General features: G+C 44.0%; 1 protein-coding gene across 1 annotated transcript in view; it reads left to right on the top strand.

The window, feature by feature from the left end:
* Positions 1–19,755, top strand: part of Lhfpl2 (LHFPL tetraspan subfamily member 2) — a 139,090-nt gene that overhangs the window by 56,413 nt on the left and 62,922 nt on the right. The window contains exon 2 of the mRNA XM_021180344.3: positions 5,912–5,970. The gene's annotated coding sequence lies outside the window, so the exon portion shown is untranslated. The remainder of the gene's footprint in view (positions 1–5,911; positions 5,971–19,755) is intronic.

Below are 19,755 nucleotides of genomic sequence, written 5' to 3'. Positions count from 1 at the left end.
TTGTAGGATGGAGTTCAGGGAGGCTGGTCCAGGTGGACACTGGTGTTTTGGAAACATACCCATTTTAAGGTTGTCCTTGAATTATGCAATATAACCTCACCCCTACTCCCACTGCCTCCGCCTTTTTTTTTCTCTTCATTCTACAATCTCGGCCTCCTCATTTTCTCCACTCCTCATAACCCGCTGTTTCTCCTGCCCTGCTGGCTCCTCTGTGGAAAGCCTCGAGGGATTCTTCCTGTAGTCGTCAATTTTTTTAAATTCATGTTTCTTGTTCACAAATTTAAATATTTTTATTAATGTTTTAATTTAATGCTCTGCCTGCATGTGCTGTCTTGTATTTGGGAGATAGAGAGATGTGAGTTAGAATTATTTTATTCTCAGGAATTTATAACTAAATACCAGGAAAGGAGTCACAGCCATGTGTATACACATGATTTACCTATGGGTAAATGACAGCAACTGTGGTGTGATGCCCAAACCTAATGTGTACACCACAGTTTAATTGAGTCTCCCTCGGTGCTGGCACAGGGGCAGGCTGTTCTGGGGTATCCAGATACGGAATGGCGGACATACTCCATGCTGACATTTTCATGTTGGAGCTAGGAGTTTTCCAGTCCCTAAGAATAAAAGGAAGTGTTTCTGATGTTCAGATTTGACCCGGAGTCCACGAGGTCTAGAAACTGAGTCACACAGCGCTGAGCCTGAGTAGCAGGGCAGCCAGCCCTGTGGAGGTTCCCAGTTCCTGCATTTCACCTCACTTGAGTGAGCACAGCCAGCCCTCAGCAGCCTGCCACCTGCTGGGTTTGGTGGACAGGTCCCTGACACTTGACACTTTGATGTCTTTTCATGAAAATCCTGCAGGTTTCAGCATCCCTCCCTCCAGTGACTGGCCCACTTCTTCTGTTTTTGAATGCTTCTTACCAACACAAGTGCCAGGTTGTTGTAGACAGGCAGAGAACAGACTCCGGTGACTCCTGCTACTCTCCTAACGACCAGGCTGATCTGTGAGCCACAGTTTATGCTTTGGACGCAGAACTGGGGCACTGCTCTCTGTGTTTGTTTTGCTGAGTTGCCCTTAAAACGTGGAGAAACCTCTCCAAGCCTTTGTTTTACCAACAAAACCCAGTAAAGTAGACTTGGATAATTATCCCTGGAGTTGACTGGTATAAACAGAACCTTAAAGAACAGTCCCACTGGGAATAAAATGAGCCCTTCTTTGTAAGGGAGGAAGGGAGGTCCCTAGAGTGCTGCAGCACTGTTCATGTTAACTACTCATTTAAGATTCACCTCCAGCTTTAGGTCCACCATGTGTGGGGGTTCAAAGTTATCACATCCTGAGTGTTGAAGAATCAGCTGACTTAAAATTGTCTAGGCTTAAAGTTCTAGATTGAGGGTTAAGGAGATGAGGGGGGAGGGAGGTGGCGGGTAGTGGGGTGGGTCAGTGGGCAAAGCTCATGCCATGCCAGTGTGAGAACCTGACTTCATGCCCCTAGAACCCATGGAAAGCCAGGCATGGCAGTGCACATCTATAATCCTGCATCCCTTTGGGACATGGGTGGTGGAGACATTGTACAGGTCAGCTAGTGGACATGAGCTGTGTCAGAGTGGAAGATGGGGACCAACCTCTGAAGTTGTTTTGGGTCTTCCACACAGGTCTTGTGGCACATGCAGAAGCACACACAATAGGCACACACAAATACAAACACATACAGGCACACATGTACATAATGTACACACATACAGTCACACATGTACACACACACACACAGAGGCACACATGTACACAATGTACACATACACAGTCACACATGTACACACAGAGTCACACATGTACACACACACAGACATGCTCATACACACACAGATTTAAATGTAAGGAGGATATACTATTTCAAAGCACAGATTGTTGTGTGTAATGATTATGTGACTCAGTTTAAACTGCTCAGTTTCCTATCCCGAGAAGTGAGAATAATAAATGAGGTATGACTCCACCCAAGAGAAACTGCACTGGACTTAGCTCTGAAGATCGCCTGGGGAGCACCCGCCCACACTTGCTCAGGTTTCAGGAAAAGGCTCCCTGTTCAAGGACAATTCCTCAGACTCTCCCTCTCTGTGGCTTTTGTGATCATGAACAGCTGGGTCCTAACCGCCTCCCAGACAAACCACCAGACTGCTGTGGGCAGCTCTGTTTCTTACTGAGTTCCTTTTTCACTAGGCTGAAATGTATCTTTGTAACTAACTGCCCAGGCTGCTTTCACTCTTTGCTTCTACTTTACAGAGTAATGTGAAACAGTTCAGATTGGGGCATTTCAAGTTTTAGCAATCTGTAACTGAGAAAGGGGTCTTACGGCTGTTTCCTGTTTCTCACTATTCACTACGGCCAGTGAGACCGGTGCCTGTCACAGGAATGCTGTGCATGGGTACAAAGGACAGCTGTTGTTTCTCCCTCCTGATGCCCAGAAGTAGAACAGGGAGCCATGGATGGAGATGAATGGAAGGACCAACCTTTTACTGCTTAATGAGAATAGCTGCCATGGTTTTCATGGCACTTAGGATGCCTTCTGGGATAAACAGTGCCTACATTTATTGGGCTATAAATAGTTTAAATGGTCAACCAGACCAATAACATGTAAAAATGTAGGTGAAAGAATGGTCACTAATGAAGACGGATATTTTCACTTTTTTTTTTTTTTTAATGCACCTGTGTGTTTAACAGCCATTAAGTGTAAGACAGTTGCATATGGGACAGTGAAAAACTTGGTGACATAGCAGAGTGTTCATTGGTGTGAGGGCTTCAGGGGGGTCTTCCCACTGAGCAAAGGTATCAAATAATCACCACACGGAGTTACATCTTCATTCATAGAATCTGTACCAAAGGTCAGCCTCTGGAGAGCCAGCCCCGGCCACCGCCAGCTGCCTGACTTGTTGCCAGTCCACAGTGTGACTTGGAGGACTGGGCGGCACTACTCAGAATGGCATTTCCCTTCACTTTAAAAGGAGGCTAAACTTTCCTCCTCTTGCCTGTGCAGATTCTTAGGATTAAATATCTTAAGACGTTTGGAGCTCAGTCTTAATGCTGCTGCGTCAGAGCCGTGTGGCTTTCGGAAGGTTCTGGAAGCATTGCCATTCCACTCCCGGTCGTGAAGATAGAGGTTGTACTAGTGCCTCTTGCTGGGCACTTATGGGAAGCACAGGAGTGAATTCCCATGGAGGACATAGAACAGCCGGGCAGTTAATGCCTAGTTACTCATTACCTTTTGTGATTTTTTTGAAGGCTATGTGACAGTCTGTTTTTAGTGTTCTGTGTGTTTTTCTGTTTTTAGTTTTTTAAAGAACATATTGTTCAAATATAAAAATAGTACCTTAAGGGGTTAACGCAATGACTTGTCAGTGAGAAGTACTGCTGCTCTCACAGAGGAACTGAGTTTAGCTCCCAGCACCCACATCAGGCTCACAGCCTCCTGTAACTCCAGCTTCAGGGGATCTAGTGCCATCTTCTGGCTTCATGGCGCAGTGCATTCAATGCACAGAAACTTACACATACATATAGCTTAAAATAATTTTAAAAGGGAGAGCTTCACTTAGAAATGTAGCCATTAAATAATCACTTGGCATACACTCACAGACACACGCACACTACACATACTCTTTAAATAAGATCAGCATCTTAGTTACCAAGCAAACCTAGAGAATTAATTCTCTTGACTAATCCCTCTGAGCCTCCCGACTGTCTTAAAGACCAATATGACTTTATCAAGAAGGTTTAGTTATGACTCTGAAGACTTGAGCTTTGGGACAAATGGACTTATTCTAGAAATGGTCTTTAGCAGCCCCGTGAGTTCAGCAAGCCCTGGGTGGGATCAGGGTTCTAGCTTGCCTTCTCTAGTACTGTTGTAGCCTTGAAACTTTGTCCAGAGCTTGGCTAGTTTCATATATATAAGAAGGAATTCAAGCAATGTATTTGACTTTCAGTGGTTCTAAGATAGCCGTACCTCCGTGTCTCATTTAGACTTTAAAGAGTATAAAATGTTGATGAAGACCTCTACTTATCAAAGGCCCATTCATAATAATCCTCGTGGCTCATTTCACAGACGGCATATTCAGATAAACGTGCTAGCGATGGCTTACCATGACTTCCCCTATTAAAGTGGCGGGGAATGCTTAGAATGTAGCTGCCAATTAGCTTACAAAGAGCCATTGAGTAAAGAAAAAAAGCTATAAACCTATTACAGCTAAGGTCTTTATCGATACAAAATTCTTTTATGTGTTTATTGTTTTAATATGTGAAACCGAGATTATTCTGTATTTTCAAATTCATTTCTTAGCCAAAATTAGCTTATCTCCATGTTAAACAAGATTTGTTTGTAATTTGTGCATGTGACTGTTTGGCTCATATGGATGTGCACCGCAAGCCTGTAGGTGCCTCTTCCAAAGGCACTGCACCCTTTGGAACAGGAGTTACAGCCAGCTGTGAGCTGCCTTGTGGGTGCTGGGAACCAAACTGTGATCCTCTAGAAGAGCAACCAGTGCACTTCACAACTGAATCAGTTTTCCAGCCTGCTAAAGTGATTTTATCTTTTTAAGAGCAAAAGGCCTTTGAGTTACTGCTGGCTCTGCAGTCTCAGGAACAGTTTGGGTGAGCATGGGCTCTGCTGCTATCAGTCTATGTCAGGATATAAGCATGGGTATTTATAGCTCACTAGTATAGATATTCATTGTCAACACCACTTGAAAGTTTGATAATAGAATATGGGCATATGAACTTCCTCTTTCCCTGTTTAGCGATACAATTGAGGTTGTTGACTATTTTGTTTGAATCTTACATGGAATTTAGTATATCTCTTCACTAGTAGCTATATATTAAATACTTCTTGAACTCTAAATTCTTAAATATTTAAATATTTATTTGTATGCTATATTATAGTCCTTCGTAGCTTTTTTTAATTCTCCGTGAAGAAATAACTTTTAAATATGCAAAGAGAAGAGGTTACTGTTATATGCTAGCCATTTGGTTTTCCCGGATTTTGCATTGAAAAAACGTCAGGTTTCTATCGAGGGATGCATGTGTTCTGCAAAGTAAAAAGGAAACTTTCAAGAATAAAACCATACATGCCAGGACAAAATTCCTTAACCCTGGGCCTGTGTGATGCAAGAAAGCTCTCTGCTTTAACTGACTCCTCATTTGTTAATGGGCGTAGTAGGCTGGGAAGTTGTAATATGGTAACAGTATAAGAGGTATAATACACTTTCAAGGCATATGGTCTATGATACTTTATTTCAAAAAATTGTTCCATTTATGTTTAGTGTTTCCAATCCTTGCTAAACAGTTATCTGATGATCTGTGTGTTCTGAGTGTATTTCTAAGCACATCGTTTTTCAAAGGTTCCATAAAAGATATTGAAATGAAGAAATACTTGGTTTCTGAATCTGAATAATTCCTCCCAAGGTTTTTGTTGTTATGGCTTTAGTGTTCATGTTTCCATTTTTCTAATTTTTAAAACATATACTTTTGAATTTAGCTTGCTGGTTAAGATAGGCACCTCACAATTTCATAATCCTCAGTTTATTTCTGGATTTCCTTGTCTTAATCTATAAAGTGGTCCTCTGTGCACACGCATATTGAAGTTGGTCCCTTTGTGAGGAGAAGGGAAGGGGGATGTGAATCGGTGCACGGTGGACGCACGTTCGTTCCGCACTGCCCTCTCCCCACATGTGGGGTGGACCTTGGGTTAATGCTTTACTCTTCTTAGGATGAAGTAAGTATCTGTGATCTATTGCACCATTGATGTGGAAATCAGTATTTGAAGAAGCATCACACACTTCAATGAGATACACACTTACGTGATGGTTTTCATGGTCCTGTAAGCAAATATCTAATGTTTTGCTCAATTGATTCTGTTTTTCCCTTTAGGTGGTGCTTTTCTGAAGTTGTTCATTGAAACTTCTAAGCATTGCTGCCAAGATAAATAGGTAAGAGCAATCACAGGTCCTCATTGTTTGCCTCTCTTTGTCTTGATTGTTTAGTTTTTCAAAGCAGGGTCTTGTTATATAGCCTGTGTAGGCTTGAAACTCACAGCAATTCTCTTGCCCCAGCTCTCTGTATGTGGGGATGACAGGTGGGGATCATTGTGTCCAGCTTGATGTTGTTATTGTGGGGAACATTTTTGAGAAAGGATAGCTTTTTACATTTTGGGACCTTGCCTTGTATCTCAGTTTCAGTTCTATTGCTGTGATAAAATACCACGACCAAGGTGACTTATGAAAGAAAGATTTTAATTGGTTTACAGTTTCAGAGAGTTAGCGCCCATGATGGTGCAGTAAAGATACAGCTGCAGCAGCAACCGAGAGCTCACATCCTCATCTACAAGTAGGAAGCAGATAGATACACTGGGCCTGGTGTGAGCTTTAACAACTCAAAGCTGGCCCATAGTGACACACAAGGCTACCCCTCCTCATCCTTCCCAAACAGTTCCACCAACTGGGGACCAAGCATTCAAACATATGAACTTATGGAGGCCATTTTCATTCAAACCACCACGCCAGTGGTAAGCCATAGTTTGCAAGACTCAGTGTACCACCAATTGGGTCACATCAATTATTACCGCAAAGAGTTCATACTAGTGTCGGATAAATGGCATTGAGTTTACTACTCTAATGTTTTTCTTCAGTTCTGATCTACTTTGTTCTGTTGCTGCTCAGGAAAAATTTCAGAGCTCTGCATTGTAGAATAGTCTCCCCCTTTTAGCCTCTCTGTAGACCATCTTAAGTCCTATATCATTTCTCTCAGAATGGGGAAGTAGACGTGGCCAATTTAAATAACCCAGATTTATTGCTTGATGATCACTCTTGCAGAGGGGTTGCCAGAAAGAAAGTTGGAAACGATTCAGTCACAGGTGATTAATGATTGAGTCGATTTTAATTTACAAAGGTCACCTTTGGAAAATAGTAGCAGCAGGGGTTGGATAGCCCCTTGCAGCATGCATTAGGAAAAGCAAGGCAATAGGTAGTTGAATATGTCACTAAAAATCGATCGTTCTGTTTCTCAAAAGAGAGAGGCCTGTTCACCTCTGTCCTCTCAGGGTCCTGTGAGTGTTAGATCACCCTGGCAGTGAGCCAGGGTCCAGTGTAGGTTCTAGTCCAGCCCAGACTGTCCAGTAGGGCCTGCTGCATGCAGAGGGTTTATGCAGGGCATTCCTACAAATACCATCCTCTCTATAGAAAAGCCATGGTTTTGGTTTACAGGTTTTGAGAAAGGACGTATTTTTCCTGTGATCTGTCTTGCGCTACTGACTACTCGAGCATTACTAGGCTCTAGCAACAGCGCTGTTGGGAGGCTTGAACTTTTTTAAATGAGAATCACAAACACTTGGGAGTCATAAAATGAATGATTAGAGCAGCAACCTTCTCATGGGAAGGCAAGGGCTGGTTTGAAACAGATGGTGTTCTGGGCAGGGTATATGTTTGCACCTTATCACACTGCTAATCTTTAAGTATTTGTTCCATATTTATTTAGTGAAGCTGAGTTTTCTATTCATAAAAAATATTTAACCAGACACAGTAGATCCCTGTAGTCATAGGTAGAGGCAGGAAAAATAACAAGATCAAGGTCATCCTTGACTACAGAGTTAGAGGTTAGCCTGGGCTACTTAAGAGCCTGTCTCAAAAATATGTATGTGCATATATGTATAGTATACAGACATAGGTACATATGAATGTTACATATGCATACATATGAAATACATATACACACATGTGTGTGTATGTATGTATGTGTGTGTGTATGTATGTATGTATGCATGTATACATGTTCTGGGCTTAAATCTCTGCTTTTAATTAAACATGTAACTTTGAGTTCTTGACGCCTTGTCTGGCACCCTTTCCTGTGTGTTAAAAGAGACTTATGGCACAGAATGTTTTGAATTGCGTGTTTATAAACCTTGCTTAGAATTTGGCTAGTGATACCATTTTAGACCTGGGATGCCAGGTGCCTGTGAACCAGGTGATGGGGTCTGGTGGGGGTTGACAGTGAGGTCTGTGTTTGCTCATATCATCCGGGGAAGATAGACTCAACAGGAAGATACACTCAGCCCTGTGCCGTGAGTAACCAGGGTTTTCACTCTCTTCAGAGGAACCATCTGTTTAAGTTCCCAGGACCCGGAGCCAGACCACACTGCCGACCATGCAGGGAGTCATGTGAGAACCCAGGCTAAGGGCCCCACATTTTCCATGTGTTCTGTTGACGGTTCAGTTTCCCCGTGGTGGGATGTCACCCTGGACCACTGCCGGGCTGGCTTGTTTAAGCCTGCTCTGGGGAGAAGCCAGTTCCATTTTGCAGTGCCTTGAAGAGCCAAGTCATGTTTGGCCTTGTGATTGGTCTCCTAGAAAAGCCCCATAAAGCCAGCTCTCTCTGGGTCCTTCATGGTAGTTTTAGTTATGGATTCATCTGAGACCAGCAGTGCCATCTCAATCAGGTCAGACGGAACTACGGATGTCTGAATTGAGCGTGGTCCCACTTCCTGTTACCTACATTCTCTCTACCCGGTAGCAGGCTTCTCTTGAGAAGGAGGAACAGTTGTAGTTTGAGGCAACTCTGGGCATCAACTGTCCTCAGCGTAAGTCTCCTGCATTGGGACACACATGGGCTGGGGGCCATGCGGCTTCGTGCCTGAGGCAGGTTTTGGAACCTCCTCTGTTCCTGGGGATGGCTTCTTCCTTCTCTGGTTTAGGTAGTTGAGGGAAATAAAGACAGAGTCATGTGTATCAAAACAGTCAGCCACTGGTTGACCCCTTTCTGGCTCTCTGACACCAGGTCCTGTGTAGGGTTGCTTGGGTGTGCAGGCTGAGAACCAATTCTCTCAGGCGTTCACAGACACTCTTTGAACAAATGTCTCACCTCTCATACCTCCTTGGTAGAGAGGCAAGGTGTTCCTGCTCGGCTTTGCTGCCCTGTGGGAATTGTGGGAAGGCTTTAAAGAGGGCAAGTTCAAGTATGTGGTTAACATTCAGCGGACTTCGATTGGCAGCCCTTGAGGAAAAAAGTAAAAAAAAAAAAAAAAGACTTTTTGGGCTTGAATCCCTTCTTATAATTCGGTGTGTAACTTTGGCCAGGTTTTTGACACCTTGTCTGGCTTTCCCTGTTGTCTCAGGCTGCTAGGAAGGCAGTGTGGAACAACTGTATGTGTGCCTCGTGGGGTATAGGGAACTAACACGTAGTGACTCTTAAGAGCTATGCTCATAACTGCCACACAGCACAGGAAGGAGAGGTGTCGTTACTGAAAAGTGCCCACAGTTTAAAGTCCCTTGAGTATGAATCTGACTTCCTGTGCTGCCTGTGGTACCAGGATGTGCTCCCCTGCTCCAGGGAAGTTAATCTGGATTGGTGGAGAATAATCACATGGACCGCTGTCCCTGGAGATGGTAGAGGGAGGCTTGGTCTTCCTGGGTTTTCTTCTAGGTTAGAACAGAGTGGACCAGCTGAGTGAAAGCGCTCAGTCTGGTGCTGGCTGGCGTGGTAGCCATACCCCCGACACAGCGGCTGAGCTCTTAAATGGCCAGTGCCACAAAGGCACTGAATTTTTAACTATTCCATTTCCATCATTTAAAAAGCTAACACAGGGGCTGGAGAGATGACTCAGTGGGTAAGAGCACTGACTGCTCTTCCGAGGGTCCTGAGTTCAAATCCCAGCAACCACATGGTGGTTCACAACCATCCATAATGAGATCTGACGCCTTCTTCTGGGGTGTCTGAAGACAGCTACAGTGTACTTACATATAATAATAAATAAATCTTTAAAAATAAATAATAAATAAATAAATAAATAATAAAAAGCTAACACAGAGAGTTCACGTACTGGGAAACCTTTCAGTGCCTTTAGAACAACTTGGGTGAGTGGGTCTGGCTTCTCAACTGTGAACTTCATGACGAACGTTTCCTTAGCTGGAAAGGTGGTTTCTCCTTGGGTACCTTTGCTGTTCTATGCTCAGCGTTCTAAACTTTCAGCTTCTCAGTGCAGGACTCATTTCCATGACCAATCTGGAAGGAGTTAAAGGGAGTAGAGAAGGGTTTATTTGCTGAGTGTGACAGCTTCCTTCCTTTACTAAGTGTGAATTGAACCAAATATATATATCATTTTTTATGATAACTATAGTCATCTTCATGGTTTGAGGAAGACCATCAAAATCATGAAATACATGGAAGTTTTAGAGTTCTGATTTCTATTTCTTTTGATTATTTTTTATGTATGTTTTTTTAATTTATTTTTTATTTTATCCTTTCTTTTCTTTTCTTTTCTTTTTTCCTGTGGGTAGGTCTCTACATTGTACATGTGCCTGGTACCCAGAGAGAGTGGAAGTGGGCCTCAGCTCCCCTAGAGCTGGAGTTGCAGACATTATTGAGCCATCCTCTGTGCTCTGGGTCTCCATCTGATAAAGTGTTCTTGAGGCAATTTTAGCCTCCCCCGATGGGTTTATTTACAGAGATGCTGTGGATGTTAACAAAGGGCATCAAAGCATGGTTTCACTGCGGTTACATACTGAATTGATTCATATATTTTATATATATGTATACATACATATCACTGTCTGCAGGTATTGCAGTATGCAAATGCAAATTTGGCTTTAGATGATACTTTTGCCGCCACACATCTGCCTCCCAAGGTGCTAGAATTACAATCACGCACTAGCACATCCAGTCGTAGATGATGGGCTTTTCCAGTTGCTCTGTGAAGGGAAACCATGTTAGTTACTCCCCATCATTCTAACCAAACCACGGACAGGACCAACCTACAGGAGCAAAGGCTCCTGATGTCAGTCCAGTATGCCAGGGGTGGGGGGGTGGGGGACTCGACAGTGTTCATGTCCCAGAAGCTGGTCCACAGCATAGAAAACAAGACAGAGGGCAGGCTGGAGCCCAGGTCAGCCATGTCCTTCAGAGGACTGCCTTAGTGAGGTCCTTTCACCCGGTCCCACCTCCTAATGACCCTGTGGCTGTCCAGGTGGTGCTGTCCGTTGAGGACCAGGCACTCACACATGAGCCTGTTAGGGGCACTTCAGATCCAAACCATAACAGAAGGAAATAACCAGACTGAGCTGAATGAATATGCACAGGGGCAGTCTAGAAGCATCCTCATAGTGACTGTAAAACATAGGAATACTTTATAGGAAACGAATTTGTGTGGCCAGATTCTTATGTTGTGGCCACGGACTAGAAAGACACAGTGTAGGATGGAGGATCTGCATACACTTCTATTCCTTTTTCTTTAAAGAAATCATCTTTTTATACCAAACCACAGTAATCCCACTCACCACTACAGAGGGCAATAGCGTGCGTCTGAAGTTCCCAGATCCCACTCCATAGATTCCCCTCTCTGCTCTTTGAAATTTTGTCATGATTTCCTAAGTAAAATTGACTTCTTCTGAATTAAGTATTGATCTCACCTGCATCTCCATTTGAGCCAGTTCCATCACCATGGTAACATTTTTATAATCTTTCGCTCCCTAGGGCTCTATGCTGGATAAACCACTAGTCATTCAGTGGTATGTCCAGCACTAGTGTCCCCCAAGCCACAGGCCAGCCACTCACCATGTGTCAGACACTCTAGGAAAAGCTCTTCAGGCCAATTGGCAGTCTTGGGTGCATTGTTAGTTTTATCTGATCTTAATGCACGTTACTCTACTTGCTGCCAAAGGCTGCCCGGCATCCAACACTTGCAGTCTAACATTAACCCTGCTCAGGCTGTCTCAGCTCTCCGTGTTAGGAATCCAGCAGGATTCCTCTGAAAGGGCTGGATCCCTTGCTGCTTGTGGAACTCATCGATATGGTCTATCCTCACCCTGTGTTGCTGGCCCACTCGGGTGAAGTCCGGTCCATTTCCCCGTCTTATTTACGGAGCGCCAGTGGATTAAAAAAAGCTGTGCGGTGGTGCTCCCATGGTTTCACAGGCTCCTCACTAATGCATCAGACTCACCAGTTTGGGGTCCTTCACCTCCTCTGTGAGGTATTTTGAAGGCTCCATTTGGACATTAGCAAGCATTTGCGGAGGGTGTATTGCAGAGAAAATCACATGGCCAACCCTCCCCCCCGCCCCCCCCCCCCCCACATGCACTGTTCTCTAGCTACTGTGATTTTTCTGTGTAGGGTGGTGGCATTTTTTTTTATACCATTTCTACATCTCAAGGTAAAGATAGACTTAACTTGCCTGAGGGTCACCTGTCAGTGTCCTTTGGTGCCACAGAACACTGAGGTACACTCTTAAAGCCAAACAGCAACCTTACACTGTTACTATTGCTGTGGGGCTGGCAGGAGATATTTGTGTGTGTCCCTTCCTGGCTTTCTAGATAACCCGTGCTCGTGCGGTAAAGCAAGAGCCGAGTTCCTAAGCATGTCTCTTCTTTTTAATGTTTTGTTTTGATTTTTAGTTGTGTGTACACGTGTGTGGGAGTGTACACACGAGGGCAGTGCCCACTGGGATCCACAGAAGAGGATGTCAGAGTCCCTGGAGCTGCAGCTGCATGCACTTGTATGAGGGTGAGGGGACCAAACTCAGGTCCTCTGATGAGCAGAGAGCTCGCCTAACTACCAAGCCACCTCTCCATTCCTGATGTCTCTTTTTCAACAGTCTCTCTGTAACTGTGTTGGATAATTTTTTGTCAGCCTGACACAAGTCATCAGAGAAGGAGAGAACCTCAGTTAAAGCGCTTCCATAGGATGTAGGCAAGGCTGGAGGGCATGCTCTTAATTGGTGATCCCCCACTCTGGGTGGGGCTATCCCTGGGCTAGTGGTCCTGGGTTCTATATAAAGCAGACTGAGCAAGCCATGAACAGCAAGCCAGTAAGCAGTGCTCCTCTAGAGTCTCTGTCTCAGATCCTGCCTCCAGGGTCCTACCCTGTTGGAGTTTCTGTCCTGACTCCCATCAGTGATGGACGACAGTGTGGAAGAATAAGCCAAATCAAGCCTGTTTCTCCCCACGTTGCTGTTGGCCATAGTGTTTCATCACAGCAATAATAACCCTAACTAAGGCAGCCACACCGTTGAGCCTTTGGTCTGCTACAACTATATAATTGGTTACTTCTTTTTTCTTTACATTGTTTCTTCCCATCACAAAAGGTCTTCATTAAAAAACAAAGCAAAACAAAACAAACACAAAAAATTAAAAAAATATATTTGTTTACTATTCCATCCTATAGATTTAAATCATTTGAACTTCATTTTGACATGTGTAACACTTCTGCCTGTATAAGCCTTAATTATAAACTTTGAATATCCTTTTTAAAATAGAATTGTTCAGTTATAAAGATGTTTCCAGGAAAGCTAGGCCTTAGTAGTATAAAATAGGGTTTGTTTTAGGATACACTAATCAATAAGACATCGGATAGAAGGAGAGACTGTTATTTTGTTTTAATTTTTGCACGTGTCTGTTTTCAATAAACCGTGTTCTAAATAGGCAGCAGCTAGGTCTGGCCCATAAGCCATACTTAGCAACCTCCCATTGGGTAACGGATGGAAGGGAGGTGGGGGATGGTGGAGAGTAGAGATGGTGGCCACCATTAATGTGGCTCCCTTCCTGCACCTGGCTTCCTGGGTTACAGTTTCCATCCTATTGCAAACTTTTTTTTATGAAGTTGATGTTTTGATTGTTTTTCATGAACGATTATTTTTAATGAAGTTGATGTTTTGTTTGTTTTTCATGAACGATTAACAACTTCTCTTTTGTAAATGGTGTTTTTTCAGCCATGTGCCGTTGTCATGTATGATAGTGACAACTGTGACATGACCTCATCACATTTTCCTAGAACGTATAGCTTGGCTTGTGTTACCTGCTCAGTAATTGTTAATTGCATATAAAAATTATCCTATATTTGGAGCACTTGTGTGGACAGGATAAAGAGACCAGAGTAGAAGTTCTTGGTTGTAGCTGCTAGCATTTGGAAGGTCAGCCCGACCCAGGAAGCACCCTTGTCCTGTCCCATCTCACAGACCCCAACCCCCCTGTCATCTGCTCTATATTTATAGCTTCTTATGTTTCTGGGGCAGATGGGATGTAACTGAACAAATATAACATGTTATCTCTCTATAAGGAAGTGTTCATAGACGCTCTAAGCACTTACCTGCTTTCCCCTGGATGTCTATCTTCAGTCTGCTTGGATAATTAATTCCCTTACTCCTTCCTTACTCATTGTTTCTAGGTAGTTATGTCCCCTTCTTTCTGTGGTCCCTTCCACTCTCTGATGTAGCCCACCCTGTGGCTGCCACCTACAGACTGGCTCTTCCCACACCAAATCTCTCTTCTGGACTCCAAACCTAGAAAGCCAACTGTCTGTCTGTGCTCCCAGTGTCCCACTGCCCCTTCTAATGCCCATGCCCTCAAATGCACTTTCTCCTTTCTACCTGTAATCCCATTACTCCAGCCTGCTTCATTTCCATTTCACTGTGAATGTGTGAAAGTATGTTTTCCTAACTAAATGCATTCTAACAAAACGGGTAAATCAGATGTCAAAACACATCAAAGTTGGAAATTTGCAAGGTGTGCTGTTTCAGTGGAATCTATGAATTTGTCGTGTGTGTGTATGTGCACATGGAAGACAGTTTGATGTTGGGTATCTCCCCAATCTTTTTCTACTTTTTTTTTTTTTTTGAGACAGGGTTTCTCATTAAGCTCACTGATTTGGGTACATGTAATGACTGATACTCTTCACGGGTTCTCTGTCTATGTTTCCTCATTGCTAGGCTTATAGGCACACTATGACACAGCCAGCTTTATATTTGCGCCCTGGGAATCAGATCAGCTCAGACTCAGGTCTTCATGCTGAGTGGCAAGTACTTCAGAGACTGAATCACCCTGCCCCGGGCCCAATTTACAAAATCTTTATATAAAACAAATCCTCAATCACTAATTTACCATTTATAGAAACTTGATTTTTTTTTTAAGCAACTTGCTTAGTTTAAAACAGAAAACACCCTGAATTCTATCTGGTGTACATTAGTGAGGAAAGAGTCCCTCACAGCATTTTCTGATTAGGGCTTTTGCCTTGAGGCCTTAACATTTTTTCTTTGGGCCTTAATTATTTCCATATTCCAGTATGTATTGTTTTGGTCATATTGGAATTATCCCTTATTAGCTAGTTTTTTTCAATTTACCTCCCAGGGATCTCAGGCAAGAAATACAAATATTTTCATAAGATTCTTTGAGGGAGTAAAATTGTTTTGAGAATGAAAATATGGTGACTTGTCTCCTAAGGATTGGAAGACTTTATTAAGATAGCAAGATATTCTTCCCCAGGGTAAAGGTTTTTTGTATTTTTTTCAAAGGGCTTAATGGAAATATGGAAAGAGTAAGCGGGAATTTAATACCATGAAGTTGGAAACAGCCCCTGAAATTCAGTCTGTTTTAGAACACACATAACAAGTTCATTCGCAGAGATTTGAGACGTCTCCGCTCTCTTCCCAAGGCTGTCAGAATCATTGTAACAGTGACACAGAAAGGTCCCTGTGTGGGGACATGGCATGGCAGTTTCCATGAATGGGACTATTTTCTGTGCCTCAAAGTGGGTGGGCATCCTTTAGGGTGCCTTCTTGAATTCCTTAATTCAAAGTCTACTTGTCCTGAAGTGAGGAAGGACGCTGCAGGGAGACTCAGCCATTCCCAAATGATTGTGCCTCAGTAGCACAAGGGACGCAGCAGAGACGAACAGAGAGAACCTCTGGAGGGACAAGGTTCATTGGGGGTTGGGTGTTTCCTCAGTCCTAATCAGCCTTCAGAGATCTAATGAGACCCACACGGAAATTACAACATTTTCCCAAGTACCCAGATCAGGAAGAAAACAAAGATCTGTCGGAAATGTGTGGCCGGCCAAGTCTGAACACAGACCTGATTAGTTGGGGGCTTTCCTAGGGAAGCAGAGAAGGTAGAGTCCAGTGCTGTGAGCGAGACTCCAAAGAGATCCTCTGTGCCATATTTTTTCCTGTTCCTTGCTGTTACACTAATGTGAAGGCTTTTCAGATGCATCTTAATGTAGACGGTGTCTCCCAGTAGCCTGTCTGGCTGATTCCTTCCTGTCATTTAGAGGATAAAGGTAAGACTGAGGGTGGAGAGAGATATCTAGTCATTTTAGCCTGATGTGTGACCCTGGGGCTATGTCCTTGTCCTTAAAGACCTCCTGGTTGAGCCCGGGGCTGGTGAGTTGGGGTGTCACTGTGGCAAACCGATCACCATGGAGACGTAGGAGGGGAGAATGAACTCCCACTAGCTGAGGAAGGCATCCCAGACCTGTGACAGACAAATTGGGCTGTGGAGATTTTGCCAGAGGATGGCAGGCAGAGATACGCATAGGCAGATGAAGAGGGGTGGGAGCTCTGAGTGTGATCAGAAAGCAGTGGTTTGGAGAGACTTGGACAGGAGGTGTAGTGAGGCAGGTGAAGTCAGTTGTGACTGTCCTGAGTATCATGTGCCTGCTCCACCCTCTCCCCTGTGCACATGTCTGTGTAAATATGTGTACTGCTTATGCCTGAACTGCTTATGTTGACTGATAGCACAAGTCTCTGGCAGACATTCCACTACTGTTGGGACAGCTTAGGTCCATGGTGGTGATGGTGCTTAGCATGTTCGTGTGGGCTTTCTGGGGAAGCTTTGGGTGTGAGACTCAGGCTTTGTAGCTGGGGGTTGGTGAGTGATCTGTGTGGCTGTGGGTGCTTCCTTGAAGGCATGATCATGAAGGTGGTCAATATCATAGTGTCCATTTTCCGTGTGATTTCTGTCTCTCCAAGTCTCAGCTGTTTGGTATTTTGTTAGTATTCATCTATATTTAAAGATCTACTTTTTTTTTTTAAATTCATGTGTATGTATATCTCCTTGCATGAGTTTATACATACCAAAGCATAAAGGTATGGAGGAAGCTGTTAGGTCCCATGAGACTGGAATTACAAGCTGCCGTGAACCACCTGATACAGGTGCTAGGAACCGAACTGGAGTCCTCTGCAAGAGCAGTGCACTGTGTACTTTTAATGGCAGAGCCATCTCTCCAGCCCCACATTTAGCTATGTTTAATAGCACATAGGATTAACTGCTGATTTTTCTTAATTCCTTGACAGTAGCTGCCTCTCACTCACGCTGGATGTCGGGCCATTGGCCATGCTTGTGGGTCATGCCTGCTCTTAGAATCTCATAGGCATGGACTGAGGGAAGTAACAGAAGCATACACCAACATCCAAGCTTCCTCATACTTCACTGCACAGCTGAGCCCCTTTCGTCAAGCGTCACATCCTTCCATATCTGACAAAATAGCTAGGGTTAGAAACTCGATGTGTGGTGTCCAGGCTGTGGGGCCATTGCTCAGAATGATGAGGAGCAGGAGTTGGACTTCCCAATCTCTTTTCAGATCCTCTGAGGATGGTAGATCAAGTCCCATCATCCCACACTTGGGCTGATGGAACTCCTGCCGCACAGCTGAAACCACCCATAAAGTCTGCGGAATTCGCCCAGTGGCAGAGGGCTTGCTTAGCATACGCTACTCCCCAGGCTCTGTCCGAGAACCACAACAAACAAAACACTGCACACAAGATTTTGCCTTTGTCCAGTCTCACAAAGGCTCTCAAGAGGCTGCTCTGGAACAAGGAGACACCTTGCTCATTTCCTAGCCCCGGCCGGCCAGTACACTCAGGGCTTCCCCTCTCGGGAGTCCCTGCTTCCCCTTGTAGCATTTGTAGAGTGCACCACCTTCCCCCCACCCCGCCCCCTGGAATTCCCCGTTCCTCTCTAGATTCACTTTTATTCCAGATTTTGAAATTGCAATTTGGGATATGTTTCCACAATGATTGCACAACATAAAAAGACTTAATATTTTACACCAAGAATAAATACATGAGAAAATGCCTTGAGCAGTTGAGTAACGTGACCACTGACTCCTGTGTCCTTCAATGAATCACTGTCAGTTACTGAATGAATGAGAATAGTTCATTGTAATAAATTGCTCTAGCAGCCAGATGAGACGAGGTCCCTCCTCTGGACCATTCTCAGTCATTCTCTCCAATGTAAGAGTGAGCGCCAAGGTAAACAGGGTACTTCCTCAGCCTTGGGTTTGGCACCCAATAATTCAGTGTGCTTTTTGGCTGAGTACAGACAGCCTCCTCCGTGCACAGGGACATGGCCCTTGAATTTGAGGTAACTGCCCTTCAGTGTTCTGGTCTTGAGTGCTCTTGTAATAACGACCCCAGATCTTGGTTTGATGTAGTCCTCTACCATGGTCATTATTTCTTCCAACAGCATGTTGGTTATTGAAAAGAACCAGTAGAGAAACCTGGTTCTGAGGATGGGCAAGAATTTTGTTTTTTTATATTAGGAGGCAAAATGTATGGAAGATCCAGGCTGGCAGAAAACAGGCTGGTAAGAAATCCAGTGGTCTCTAGTGGCTGACGAGCCACTTTGTCATTGGGTTCCTGTTCTGCTGTTGGTTGTATGATTGTCACTGGATTTTTAAACTTAGAAATTTAACCACAGTGAATTTTAATATCCATTACCTAAGAACCAATACTTCTCTCTGTATTCTGACATATTATACCTAAAAGAAAAGGCCTTGAATCTTTGTGGATTCAAATTTAGGAATATTTTTCTTCATTATCTGAGTATCCAAGAGAGCTGCGTGGTGATCTGGGTGGAGAATTCCAGTTGAAGAATTGCCAGATTCTGGGTCTCCTCCTTGAGCTAGAAGTACTTTAGATACATGAGTGATTTTGAAGATGTTTCATAAGAGAGCAAGACCAAGTCAGCTAAATTAGAACGGCTCTAAAAGTCTAGAATTCCTGACCAAGCTTTTCAAAATGGTGTTCCAGGGAGATGTTTTCTCTGCTTCTATAAGCATATCTGTTAATGACTGAACAGAGTGGCAGGCTTTTTTTTTTTTTTTTAATTGCAGGACTGTGCAGAGAATTCAGCATGTATGTGGTGGCTCTTTAAAGGTAATATACAGGACTCAGTTTTTGTCCTGAGATCCCTTTGGTCTCAGAGGGACATTGACCACATCCCCGTAACTCATGTCATTTGGACACAGTTGGGGAATGCTGCCATGGATTGATTTAAAATGGCCACAGAGTCTTTTCCAGCTCTTGCTGCCTCCCACTAGTTCGTCTTACGTCTCCCACACTTGAGTCTGGGTCCTCCTTGTGACTTCATGGATGCGATGTGACACAAGTGTTGTATGAATTTCAGACTCTCACTCTTTTTTGTTGTTGTTTCTTTCTTTCTTTCTTTCTTTGTTTTTTTTTTTTTTTTCAAGACATGGTTTTTCTGTGTAGCCCTGGCTGTCCTGGCACTCACTTTGTAGACCAGGCTGGCCTCAAACTCAGAAATCGGCCTGCCTCTGCCTCCCAAGTGCTGGGATTAAAGGTGTGCGCCACCACGGCCGGCTCCAGAGTCTCACTCTTAATGGCAGTGGTGACCTCTGCTTCTGCCCTCTTGAACTGCAGCTGAGACCTACATTTCTCTTGAAAAAGAAGCTGGCCTAGCCTCAGAATGAGGTATATCTACGAACAGAACACCCATGAATACAGGATTGAGGCTTCTGTGACCAAGCTAGCACGGTGAGCCTACCTGATGGTAGACGCCAAGCAAGTCCAGATAAGACCAGCAGCCAACCCAGAGAATCATGATAAATCATTGCTATCTAAAGCCACTGAGGCTGGAAGTACCTTGGTACACCACAGTAGTTAATGGATACCCTACCATAAGCAATAACACCCACCAGCAGCTCTGAAACCAGACAGG

The sequence above is a fragment of the Mus caroli genome, unplaced genomic scaffold (assembly GCF_978045245.1).
Source record: "Mus caroli unplaced genomic scaffold, Mus_caroli_1 scaffold_15, whole genome shotgun sequence".
Lineage (NCBI taxonomy): Eukaryota > Metazoa > Chordata > Mammalia > Rodentia > Muridae > Mus > Mus caroli.
This window is presented reverse-complemented; position numbering and strand designations above follow the sequence as displayed.